The sequence below is a fragment of the Branchiostoma lanceolatum genome, chromosome 13, assembly GCF_035083965.1.
Source record: "Branchiostoma lanceolatum isolate klBraLanc5 chromosome 13, klBraLanc5.hap2, whole genome shotgun sequence".
Classification (NCBI taxonomy): Eukaryota; Metazoa; Chordata; class Leptocardii; order Amphioxiformes; family Branchiostomatidae; genus Branchiostoma; species Branchiostoma lanceolatum.
Window position 1 is genome coordinate 10,981,079 of NC_089734.1, and position 14,254 is coordinate 10,995,332.

A 14,254-nucleotide genomic window follows, 5' to 3' on the forward strand; every position below is an offset into this window, starting at 1 on the left:
AGTGCCTCATTAACTGCGAAAAGTGCATTTTCATAGCAAGTATGAAGGACAGGGACATAAATTTTTTCCCGTGAAAGGCCTTGGACAGAATCATTATCATTAGTAGCCTCACGTCCGATGCATTACCTCAGAAATGAAAGGATATAGGAAATGCGTGCTGACAGGGCGGGATGTGATTTTCACACCTAGTGTCGGTATCGTGGTGTGACTTGGCACGCTGGCTTCATTTCAAACGTGTCGGTTCTAATACTCCCCCATTACTACTCTTCGAGCAGAGGAGTGGGTCCTGCTGGTTTTTGACGTGTTTTAGGCGTTTTGTCGGGCTTTATACTTTGTTATGTTTTTTAAATGTTTTTTTGTGTGTGTGGGTTTGTGACATAAAAAAACATGACAAAAAACAAAGTAAAAAGCCCGACAAAAACGGCTAAAAACACGTCTAAAACCAGCCGGACCCACTCCTCTGCTTAGAGAGTACCCCATTACACCTCTTTCACTCGGAAATCACGGCACGTTGCCGAGGTGTTTCTCAACACTTCGTGGGATTTGGGAAAACGCCATTCGGTATCAGGTTTGCCTAGAATGCGTACTAGCCATGTGAGGCTGAGTTAATGTGTAGTAGGGTACTTCAGACACGATTTTTATGTCAACAACACCCGAACACCCTCCATTTCTGCGCTGCACATGCACTAACGCGCGCAGTTGACACAAAATCGTGTCTTAAAGTACCCTACATGTCTTAAGCACCCTGCAATGCTACATAATTTCACATGGCCAGCCCTCTGGTACACATTCTTGACCAACTTTAGACCGAATGGTGTTGTCCAAATCCCACCCAGTATTGAGAAAACTTCGGCACCGTTCCGTGATTTCCCGATGAAAGGTTTTCATGGCTGTTCGTATTATCTGTGATAACCCAACTCGTCAACATCCCGGTCTTCGTTCATAGCAAAAACTGCCACACATCCTGTATTTGAGAAGAATAGAAGAACCAAATAACATTTAGCTATGTATAGGTGTCAACTTACAATCCGAGTACTAGTTCAAACTGGAAAAACAAATATAGCCCATAACATTAGCAAGCATGAACGAATAAATACTATCGTGCGATTCTATGTATGTGTGATTTTGGCAGGTTGGTCAGTATATAATTCCATAAGACCTTGAAATAATGGACTTGTCGACCTATAAAATAGAGATGTTGATCAATTGCTCCAATTTCAGTCATCGTAAATATACGTGCGGTTCCAAACGCAGGCCTCGTCACCCTGAAGAGAAAACATCTTCCCACTTTCCATTAGGACCAACGCGTGTGCATTTCAAGTGACCTTTGAAATTTTCATGATGACTAGCGAACTGTTAATACATTGCCGGTTGGCCTACAGGCGTAACGTACTCTTTTCAGTGACTGATTGTAGTACAGCACTGTCAATTTTACAACTGTTGTTGTTAAATAGCGATATCAGCACCAAGGACAGATGCCTTTCAGCTTTTCCGCGAAATATTAAGACGTTACAGATTGGCTGACAGGCGTAACAAACTCTTTCTAGTGACCAGTTGTAGTACAGAGCGCAGCGCTGTCAATTTTACAAGTGGTGTTGTTGAATAGCAAAATCAGCACCAAGGACAGATGCCTTTCAGCTTTCCTGCGTATTTCTTTACGTACTCATGGCTATGTTGACATTACCATGCCAAGGATGGCTTTGTAAGTAAAAAAGAGTTTCCTATTTTATGTCCAAACGTGATTCACACACTTCCTGCTCTTCTAATCTACAACTGTTGTTGTTAAATGATAATATCAGCACCAAGGACAGATATTTTCAACTTCCCCGCGTATTTTTCAATGGACGCACTCATGACTATGTTGACATTATTATGCCAAAGATGGCTTCGTAAGTAAAAAAGAGTTACTAACGTTATTCACGGGCTTCCTGCTCTTTTAATCCCCACAGCTCCATTTTAATTTCCCTTTCCGTGATCAAAAAGGCTTCTGATCTCTTACTTTAAGCCATTGAAGCATGTTAGTGTGCAGGCTCACCCGTTCAATTTCCGTGCGGCAGCAGTCAAGTTACGGGAAACACGCAAGTCTTATTCATGAGGCTGTGAGTGTTTTTCACGCTCAGAGTCGCAATGACGTCAATTAGTCCATCATATGGGCGTGATTGTGAATTTTAACCCTTTTGAAAGTGTCGGTTGGCAAGGGTTTGACGCAATTGCTTTCACTCTTTCAACTTGGCTATCAAACGAAGAGTTGACGTAGTTTGGCATCCATTAACTTGACTAGTTAGCTTGGTGACAGAGTTGACGTGCATTTATCCATTTTATTTTACTTGTTGATAATAGTTCGTTTCCGATTTCCGCGAGTTCTCATAGCGCAATGCACCATCATTGCTGAATTCAGAAACATTTTTTTTTTCATTATTCAATGAACATTTTCAAGATTTGTAAATATCATACTAGCATGTGGTTTAGCTAGTCATCCCTGTCCGGGTTTTTTTAAAGATTATCATAATCACGTTAAAAACTACTTGAAAACGTTCCTGTTTTGCTAACACTTAAGCTCGCATTTCAGACCAATGCACCCTCCCTATTAAAATATTGGATGCTGTTTTTACTCTACTATTTTTTTGTTCTTTGATGAAGGTTAGACATTTAGATAATAAGATATGCAAGCTAACAGTGACTCAAGCAACTTGAGAAATTTTGTAGTTTTTGGATTCTTTCTTCTATTACTGATCTTGTTCCCCCAAAACGTCTATGTTTAATCAGTAAGGGCGTTTTGTTGAATACAATCACAGGATGCACAACGCGCTGTGAAAGGTCACCGTTTAGCTTTATTTCCTCTCGGCGGCTAGGGAATTAGTAATGCGGGTAATTAACAAGCACTTTGAGGATTGTCGGCTCATTACTTTATGGCGCCCCACCCCGATTCTGCGGTAAGCTCTCTCAGCTTTACATGTGGTGGCCCACGCATCCTGTTATATCATGCACCATTATCTAGCACTTATGCCAAGTAAATTGGTTAAGTGCCACTCAAGTTGATATCTCCCCTCAATTCTGTCAGTTGAGATGAAATTGTGGGAAGCCCTTTTAAGATTCATGATCTACGCCATTTTGATAGATGCTGAAACGAGTGGTGTAGATTAAGAAACGAAGTTCCCAAAATTGAACTATGTTTGCTTTAGAAAATATATTCACCCCAGGTCTTTGAGTCTACAACTTCTCGGAGTCAAAATTCTACTTAACGTAGCTATAACTTACACAATTGAACAAGCATAGAGTGAAGGAAAAGTGAGAAATCACATACAAATTGATACAAAAATTAACAGTTTGATTGCATGATGTTGCAAGGTAGAATGATTCGAAACATGAATGTTAAAATGATTTTTGACATCTGTAATGCATTTTTGCCATTCTGGGTGGCAAATACCCCCTCTAAAGCCCAGGATGATAACGCAAATGTTGGGTTTAGAACCCATTTTTGGTAGGAAGGTACATAAAAGACAGGGTTTTGTAACATAAAGCACTTGGAGAGGACTGATAGGTTAGAAGGAGAGCCACTATATCCCTTTATCCACCGTGTAGACGATGATACATTACATACCATGAGGTTGGTCTTACAAAGAATAGACCAGGCAATCTATCAGCTTTGAACCCCTCTTAACATCCCCTACCGAATCTGGGACGTTGCCAAAACAGAGGATAGTTTCTAGAGACGGTAAGAGACGGTAAATCCATACAGATCAGAAGCAAATGAAAGTCGGGGAATGATAAAGTGAACGCTGACATTTTCTATAGCCAGGTAACTGTGATATTGTGATACTTTCGAAGGGAAAGGGAATCTAGATAGTCTATAGGGCTGGTCCTACACTCAATGTTAAATTGGATGCCAAAAGTCAATGACTTACAAACCATAGTAATCAGTTACCTGGATATTGTCTATAATGTGTTATGTAACTTGTGTGCTGTCTTCCTTTGGGCATGTGTTTTGTTATATCTATCTTGACCTTTGATATTAGAGTGAGAATAGATAATGTTACATAGGATTCACAAATTTTAACTTCTTGTTATGATAGAGTAGAATGGATGAGGGGTATTTTTAAAATGTCCTGGTCACTACTGAAAATCTATGAGTAGCTGTCACTCATCAGTTGAGGTAACTTTCTGTCAGAGAAAATTTGATCACTTGTCATTTTGGCTGGTGAGTTTGGAAATCATCAATTATCAGATGCCATTTTATGAAGTTAATCAGTAAGACAAAGCTGAATCCCTGCTGAAAAATGTCACTGAAGAATGGTAAACTTGAAACCATTTTGTTTCAGGAATGAATTCAAGGAAAAAGTTGAGCCGATTGATGCAGAAGATATGACAAATAGTGCTGCCGAAGTTCTTCACAAGGAAGACAAATTATTTCAACTTGTCATGATTTCTTAACTTGCTACGGCGAAGCAAAAAATAGATGGAACTGATTTTCCACAAGTTGGTTTAACAAAAAAAAAAAACATCCACTTGTGGAATGAGTAGTTAACAAATGAAGTTATCGCAAAAGTTTAAAATAAACTCTCCATTATTCTCCATAACTCCTATCAACATACAGGTTACCACAGTTTGTGTAAGTTTGAAGGCCAAGGACTTTTGAGATTCCATTTAGCTTCTCAAAATTTGATCGCCTATGGCGTTTGATAGTACACTGTCCATCTTTCATGGTGGTTTATAGCATCAATTTGAAGTCATGAAATAGCTTCTGTAATATAAGGAAACATTTACCTAATTTGATTGAAGGCCTAGGACTTTCGGGGGTTCATTTAGTTTCTCGAAATTTGATCGCTTACGGTGCTTGAAAGTACACTGTCTATCTTTCATGGTGGCTTATAACATCAATTTGAAGTTACAAAATAGTTTATGTGATATTAGGAAACATTGCCTCCAATTTTCATCTCAGTTCTTCTGTATAATGCTTCTCAAACTGCCAAATGTGCAGAACGTGATAGGGAAATAAGCTATTGCCTGGGGTCCACAAAATGGATGGTTTCCAACAACAGACTTAGTTTCTCAGCACGAAAATTGTAGCTTTCAACTTGCTTGCCATTTGCAACTATTTTGAACAATTTTCTCCTCATTTTCTGTAATTATAAAGACTGTCGTTTTGATCGATGATGGCAATTGATCATGAAGCCTTGAAAAGTAAGGACTGAAGAGAATGCACAATGTGCTCCAAAGGTACTCTCACACATATTTTGTGTTTGAAGATTTTGATATTTTTTGCTCTATGAAATGAAACACACAGTCAAACCTGGATTCAGCAACCTCAGCAAAAATGGTGGCTAAGGACAGGGTGGGGTTAACTATGTGAAAATAGACTGGACTGTTTCAGTGTGGCTTATGACTGGAGGTGGTTGCCTGTGCCAGCTGGTTGCCCAACCAGGTTTGACTGTGCATGCATTATGAGTCTTCATTTTCTAATCCACAAAATCTCTAAGCTCATTTTCAGCAATTTAGTTTCATATGTGCGCACAGCAAACTGTGCTTATCTCTCTAAATCCTAGCCAAGCCTCCTTAAATTCTGGCCACGTTCCTGGCATTATTGTGCCCAGATCCACTCTATCAAGATTTCTTCCTGCCAAAGGGTCAAACACCTTCAACAGGACACGGGGGAATGCTCCTGGATGAGAATGTATGGAGCACACAGGAGCATTTAGGCATTCGCATATCCTCTTTTAGGGCTTGAAATTCATTCTTCGGTGAAAATCTGTGCACTGGTGCACCTAATTTAAATGCATAACCAAGGTGCACAGAAAGAATTTGAGGTGCACAATGTAAAATAGAGTGAAATGTCAGCATTTAGGCGTGTATCCTCCTTCAGGGCTCAAAATTCATTCTTTGGAGTACGTGCACTGATTCACCAAACCTAAATATCTAGGTGCACAGAAAAAACTTTGGGTGCACAACATACTAACGTTACATGTAGAATAAGAATAAGTAGAATGTCAGCAAAGGGTAATTATTATTCTATAGCTAACTTAAAAATTTCAAACAAGTAAGACATCAAACAAAGAACAACAAAAGTTACTGTGCTGTTTCTGATTATGATACTCAAATATGTGTACTAGTGTATAATAGTACCTTTACCCTATATATATAGCCTACAGAAATATCTAGGTGCACTAGTAGTGCCCCAGTCAAAAATTAGATGCACAGCTCCAATTCTAGGTGCACATGCACCCCTTATTTCGAGCCCTGCCCTCCTTGTATGTGAATTTCTGGCAAAATCAGGGAAGCGTTTTTCGCCATCACGTTCGGCCTAATTTGTTTTGTTGCCCATTAGCTGAGTGCTCCCATGGGAGATGACTTTCCATGTGTAGAGGGTACGCTGTTAGCGAACAACATCTCAGAGATAAAAGGGCCATTTATGGCCATTAAGAAGGGTAATCTTCGAGCTGACTTGCATCAGTGAATTGAAGAAAATGAAGACGTGGAACTTCTTAGTAGCTGAGCTTAATGATATGTTTTTTTCCCTCTCTCTATGAAGGAGATTTCTCCTGAATGTTTATAAAAAATATAGGTGAAATGTTAACACACTTTTGAATTAAGCATAGATGTTAAAAGCTTTCCAAACAAATTGTGCCAATTAAAAGAAAATTTCTGCTATCTGATTGCCACCTGCCATCATCACCAATACCACAAGGTGCCAGATTATATCTAGTTCATAGTTTAGATGCTCATAAATTCTGTAATTTGGAAACTTTCCAACATTAAATTGCATCTGATTCATCTGTTGAAAGTATGTATTTTGTTTGTTGATAACCATGTCATGTAATTGAAGCATTTCAACAGTCTAGCTGCCACATCCATTTACGTCTAATTACGCTTCTGCAATAGCAGTACTTAATATGAATAATGTAATTTTGTGGGATGGTTCTTGATGAGCCTCTGTCTTAATAAACCACATTGAGCTGAAGTCCTCTGACTAGGCCGTCATGATGCGAATACAGAAGAGATGAGAATGTTCAACGCTTGCTGAAATGCATGTTTCCACCACAAGTTGCCCTTGCTGTAGAAAATAATTACCATCATGTTGGGAGACTTTTATTGCAGAAAATTAGCCCGTATGAACATGGCGCTGTGTGTATTTTCCTATAGGTCCCAAAGGTGTTAGGGTCAGTACCGTAGCATAAATGTTAACAAGCTATAGAGGCTTTCACACAAATGAGGGCTATTGAACATGGCTAGTTTCTCCTGTCATGATGTCATCTTGAGTGAGGTTGAATTTTCCAATTCTAAAGAAAAACATTTATACTGGTTACTATCCTATTTTGCATAAAGGTTAACAAACTACTGGCTCTTACACAAATTGGGGCTTTTAGATATAGCTTAAGGTCCTCTGGTCATGGTCCATCTTGAATGAGGTTGCATTTTCCAAATTGTTGGAAAACACTTCCAACTTACTATCCTATTCTGATGGCATAAAACTTAACAAACTACAGGCTCGTACACAAATCAGGGCTTATAAGGATCATTAGGCACTCCCATCATATTCTAGAAAGACGTCATATTTTCACGAAAACACATGATTTCCTATTTTGGTCACGTCTACTAAAGACTCTTACACAGATGAGGGCTTTTACGCATCGCTAGGCACGCTCATATACGACACCAAACTTTCCCAATTCTCGGAAAATGTTTTAATTTCCTGCTTTAGTGGCATAAAAGTTCTACGAGCTACTTGGCTTGTACGCAAACAACAGCTTTTGAGCACTTCAAGGCTCTCCTGTCACGTAATGGATTGACGTATCTTCCCAATTCAAGGGGGAAAACATCTTCATTTCCATCATTGGCATGCGCACAGGAAAAGTATTTCAGCCGCGGAAAGTCAACGAAGCTGACGTAAAAGTATCGAAAGGTCTGCCAAAATGCCAATTGTCCTGGGGGACAGTTAGGTAATGACCTTCCTTTATGTTCGGTAAGTCCGAATGATATGGTTACAGCCCCTGCACAAAGTACATTTTGTAGTTTCATGGAATGACACCTCAGTGATGTGAGGACTTGCCAAGTCAATTTTCATGGTGCCCACGCATTACGTCATAAAGATTTTATCTTCAAAGTATTCCAAAGTTGTACAGTCTCAATCCGCTAATCCTAGGTACATGTAGCTATCACGAAGCTGTGTTAGAGAGATGCATTATGTATCATTTAAAAACATGTAGCTGTAAATAGAACTCCAGGACCAGTACATTGTAACTCCTAACATACCATTTAATATCAGCATGTAACGTTATTCATTCATAAAGCAACTTAAAGTAAGTAAGTCATCACAACTGTGCCATGATTTCACATTACACACAGTGTACTCATTCATTATCGGAGGACAGTTAACTTCATTGAAAGACTGAGTGTATGCTTTACTTTCCTTTGTTGTAGTCTGTCCTTTAACTGTTATTTTACTGACTCAGAGCTGTTTTGATGAGCTCCAGTTTATTTTGGAAGTTGGCTTCAGTTGGCAATGATGAAGTTACTGTGTAGCTGTATTGAACATGTGCACTGTTTGGATCAAATAAATGGGCTTGAATGGATTGATGGTGGGCTGTATAGCAGTGCATCTTTATATTGCCGGTATAACCGCCATTCAGCATAACACACCAGCTTCGCAGGCGTATGGCACAGCAGCAGCTGGTTAATTATGATGATTATACTGAACGACCTGTCACAACTAAGTTTTGCACATCTGACTGTAAGCGTTGTTTAAGCTATTATAGCAAATGTGAATTCTACACCAAGAGCTGGCAACCAGCTAGTACAATATCCCTGGGGTCCCATGTTCCTACGATACACCTGCGTCTTTGGCTTATAATGCTTTTCTAAATCATAAGTGCGTAGTCGCTTTTGTCATGGGAAGTCAATGAGCATCAGACCCTGCCACCTTTGATTTGGCTCCAGCTGCCCAGCAATTCCTCAGTGTGCGGATACAGCTGCCTTTTCTGATGTGGTTTCACATTGCTTTTGAACGATTGGTCCTAAGTCTGATTGAATCAGGATATACTAGTCTTTTTTTCATCTGGGAAATATTATGCTGTCTTTTCTATGACAAAATGGTGCTATTATGTTAAGAAATTCAGTTTCTCATAGAGAGAAATATGAATTTTTTGGGCGCTTTTCCCATATGTTCATCATTATCTATTTATAGTAAAAGTGTGTGTGTACATGTAGCAATCCATTTCCTTCCTTTTATGGATTTGTGCTATTATATCAAGAAATTCAGTTACTCATAGAGCGAAATATGATTTATTTGGGGCTTTTCCCAAACGTTTGTCATTATCCATTCATGGTAAGAGTGTGTGACTGTGTACATGTAGCAATCTATTTCCATTGATGGTTTTGTTAAAAGCGAATCGCAGAGTTCCGGGTTGCCCGAAGCTACTCTGATTGATGTGTCATTTGGGGCTATCTTAACGTTACGCCTTCATGTCCGTCTTCCTTTTCATGGAAAGCCCAGTGGGGCCATACATGTAGCTCAGTGCTCCAGATTGATAACTGCTGTCATATTGCATCCAAAGCAAATATTTTCTTGTCTCCGCAAAACTGCTTCCAGCTAAGGATTTGAATCAATATCTGTCCAAACCTGTGATGCTTCAGTAGCTAATTGTCATTTATTATCATTATTTATTGTTTCAGGACTGGCCCTTTGCCAGCGATAGGCTAAGGAGAGGCTGCTTGAAGAATTTAGCGTTGGAAGAAAGCGACGTCTTTCTGACTAGATTGGCTTTTACTGCACGGTGAGTAATATGTGTACAATATTTTGGGTCTCAGATAAGCTTAATCCTTTCCACACCTTTTGGTGTGAAGGGCAGTGCCCCATCTCCATTTCTATAGCCCTTGGGCATCACCTTAAACCTGCCGAATGCAAAGTGTCAGCATTGTATCAACATTGATTTTGTAGTGGCCGAGATTGCACCAACCAAGGATTTTTTTCTTTGCTGTTACATAATGTGGAAGATACTTATAATGCAGCGCCATTGTTGAAATTCCCATCCACATACCAGGATTGCTGTTTCTATGCCCACTTGACATTTATGGGCCTATGTTTCCTACAAGCTCTCAGGGAGCAATTTTCTGGTCTGTCAAGCACTGTGCCCTTGTGCTTCATCCTTTGAACTACAAGGGCGAAGAGTGCAGTGGTCTAAAATAGCAGATAGAGAGGGGCAGTTTTTCTTGGTGTAAACTCATGTGATTGAATTCTGCAAGCGCATTTCAAAAACTGTTTCAGTACAATCTACATGGTCATTGAAGACTCTTCATGAAGAAAAATTCTACTCGCCACTACTCCCAATTGCTACCCTGATTAGCCTTGCCGAAGTATATCTTTGATCAGAATCTATTTTCAAGTTCCAAATCACACTGATATTATGAAGAAAAGAAGTCAAACCCAAACATAGTCAACCTTAGTTAACAGAACTTTCACAGTAGACTAGATAACTACTAGTATGTTGATTCCCATGTATATCCATGTACTTGTTTGTCTGCAATTAGCCTTGGGGCATGAACTTGCAATAAAGTTATTGTAATTAATAATATGGAGATAAAGGTGGGACGGATTCAGGATGATGATAATCCATATCTCATATTTACATGTACATTCCGCCCAACAATGCCTAGGCAATAGCCTATGGGCACATTAACAAAATCTATGTCCGACCAGGGATTTATTTCTTTACTTTCAGTGTATGATTGGGGGCTGTCAATCATCAGTCTGCCATATAATATCTCCCCATCACCCTTCTAAAATTACCTCTGATGTAGATGGAGTTGATTTATTGATTTATTTATTTATGGTGGAATGTTTGGCTGGGTGTATGTGTATATTAACTTAAAGGTTATTGTCCTTCTATCCATCACACCAAGACTGGTGCTTTGATGTCGCCTTCTAAATATTTATCTTCCGTATTTAGCTACTTACATACTGACCTCAGTGTCATTGCAGCAATTATGAATGTTTGGTTTGATATCATAATTCATATAATGTATGCAAGTCATCAGAGGGTATATTGGGCTCAACGTCTGTCCTTTCATCATAGACAAACGATATTCTGGCTAATCTTAAGTTGTTTCTTTTAGTTTTGAGAGTCTAGATCTGAATCTTTGAAGAGAGTAAAGATGTTCCATGAGATATAGTTAGCATATACCCACATTCATACTGTCCTGTTTGTGCCATGGCCAAGATTCATGTAAATTGGACACTTGTTGGCTGCACAAGACAGTTATCTAGAGCTCAAAATAAGTACATTGTGAGACGGGAGGTCATTTTGGACAAGGTATGATTGAAATAGTTATAGCATGATTGTCCTCAACTTCCCCGAGAAACATAATAGCCTGGCAATTTTGGCAAATTACAGTGAATCTAAATGCCTGTTGGCTATAGATAGCTTGCTTTGATGGGAAAAGTATTAGGACAGATTCAAAGCCAATCCTCTTCTAGGTCTATTCCCATAGATATGCCTCCATGACATTTGCCGAATCGGTAGATTGAAGTGTACGTTTACTGAATATAATTCCAGATGAGAATCTGTAGGGTACCTACATTCGTCTAACTTTAAGCTTCACATTGAGCTATGCATTTAAAGTATTCCTACCCTATATTTTGATAGTGAAATATTACCACAGAGTCTATATGATATCATTTATATCATGATATATTCCGTGAAAGGATTTAAAGCTGAAATTGTAAGAAAATTGCTCCAACACAGTAAGAGAACATATCCAATTTTGAATTCTCAAGAAGCTTGCACATTGTACTTTTGTATTGTGTTGGAAAAAGTTTTAGGTAATTATGTTCATTCAATATTAGTAATCTACACAGATAAATAGGCAAATATCTTACATGTAGTTTTGTAAAGTAAAAAGTAAAGAAGTCATCTTCAATTGAGGTGAAACATGAATTAGATGCTTTTTCAAATAAATAGTGGTAGTGCAGGCTCGCGCTTTCGGCCAATCACACTGGGTCACCCCTACTCTTCTTGATAAGTGTGTTGGGTTCTTTCTAGTCTTGATATCCTCTCTTGTTTGTTGATAACTGGTAATGATGTATTATTGGATCAAATATGGACTGCCATTAAACTTTAATCCTTCTCAAACTTCATGTACCGTAACAGGATTTTCCAAAGCAACGTTAACCATGATTGTTAACTTAAAGGTTAATCCAATATTCCATTAATCCTGTGATTTAAAACATTACAGTACACACTCATTCATTTTCTCTAGAGCAAATGGAAGCCTGTGATACGATTGAAAATAACGAACACTCTAGTTGAGATAAGGCAGGATTCAATCAGTTTGCCCGAGAGGCAACTGTGGTCCAGATAGATGTAATATTATGTTATCTGCATGGTTGCAATAATTCCACCCACTTAAAAGCTGGTGTTGCTTGGGGAAACTGTCTTAGGTTTTGTCGTTATTGATAGCCTTTTTTTATTGGAGCTTGGGGGACATTATTTGGGCTTATGGGGTGCCGATATGATAAATGGATAAGGTGGTACCCTAAAACGTCATCCATTTATCAATGTGAGCAATCTGACACTATGGTAAAACATGATGTTGACAAATGATCAAAATGAAGACATGACCTTGTTTTTGAGGCAGTTACAAGTAGGTGGCAGTAGTAACTAGCGTAATTTTGTATTATAACAACAGATATGAGACTGTTTCTTGGCTCACATTTTTTCATATCCTCTCATGATCACTGCTTCCTTGTTATCTTGTCATTTGCCGACGGTAATAGATCTAAAAAAATGATAATAACCAGTTCCCAAAGAATTATCACTCTATTGAAATCTGAAGAATAGGAAAAAGCTACAATTTCTCAAAGGATGCAGTAATCTTTTATGCATTCTTTTTAGCACTCAAATCTCCCTTTGACTTTCATCCACACTTTTCAATAATTCATTCTCTGTCCTGGACCGAATCACTGCATATCAAACTTCAAAGTCTGATATCATTCCTCAGGGGTCCTGGCGTAGTGCGTAACCAATTTACTATCGCTCGAGATCTCGCTCCCTTTTTGATGGCAGGAAGCCGGTAGAACGATTGGCGCTCACGGCATACATATCATGCTTTTGATACATATTAGAGTGAAATAAAAAGAAGCTGGATATGAAATAGAAGAGTCACTTGAAAGACACATTATTTTTGAAGGGCAAAGATGACCATCTTATCTTTTAGGAGTACCCCACAATGCATCTTGCAATAGTTATTATCTCTACATTGTACACCATTGTATCTTTTTCTGTTTCATGTTGTTCTAAGTTTCTATTTTAGGACATCGCAGAGCCATTTCTTATTTGATTGATTTTCAATTGAGCAGGTTTTATGACAACGATAATAATAAGAGAGATTTATTTTCCAGATGTCTTCTTTTAACTGGTGATCTCTCATACCAAGTGCCATAAAAAATGTCATTGAAATGTTGAGATCTCAAACTAAGATGTTATAAGTCACATCAAAACTCTGTTGCAGAGAACTTTGAATGGGTGTTAAATCTAATCTTTATTCAATTGTATCGCAACTCATGGATATAGAAATGAAAATTGCTGTGATGAGAAAAGATGAAATTCAAGGAAGGCAACGCTACAAATTAAGATTGCAGCAATGTATGCCCGGTTCTTTGCTATGCAACCAAAATAGTTTTGGTAACTGCTGGGGTTAATGAACTGTTTGCAGCCTTGTTGTCGCAAGGATGCAGTCCCAAACGTGACTAGACTTTGCTGCTCCTTTCCGTTTTGTAATGTAGAGGCAAGGATGCAGTCCCAAACGTGACTAAAGTTTGCTACGCCTTTCCACTTTGTAATGTAGAGGCAAGGATGCAGTCCCAAACGTGACTGAGTATTCACAAGCCCCTTGTTTCTCATGGAAAGGTTGTAGCAAACGGAATGTCACAACTGGCCCAGGCTTTATCAGCTGGGATTCCTGCCCATTCATCCAGACCTATGATTGAACAATTGGCAAACACCCTTGGCCCTCGTCCAAAACAAAGTAGATAGAGGTCATTTTGTATTCAATTGGCTTCTTGCTTTCAAGGTGACTTCTATCACCTAGATGATTTAAAGCCTAGTTTTCAATCAACTTATGGTGTCTGATGAAAATGAATTGCGGTGATTTTTTCTGCCACAACCAATTATGTTGGTACTATGATATGGTGTGCGATGCATGTGTGTGAAGGATTACCAATGGCTTGTGTCCAGAAATATTATGCACAGCAACACCTTTGCTT

At 38.8% G+C, this 14,254-nt stretch overlaps 1 protein-coding gene across 5 annotated transcripts in view; it reads left to right on the top strand.

The window, feature by feature from the left end:
* LOC136447288 (calcitonin gene-related peptide type 1 receptor-like) overlaps positions 1–14,254 on the top strand; it is a 45,161-nt gene that overhangs the window by 9,918 nt on the left and 20,989 nt on the right. For 4 of the 5 annotated variants that reach the window (XM_066446022.1, XM_066446025.1, XM_066446023.1 and 1 more), the window contains exon 3: positions 9,667–9,767. The exons of the other annotated variant lie outside the window; for it this stretch is intronic. The gene's annotated coding sequence lies outside the window, so the exon portion shown is untranslated. The remainder of the gene's footprint in view (positions 1–9,666; positions 9,768–14,254) is intronic. 5 annotated transcript variants of the gene reach the window in all.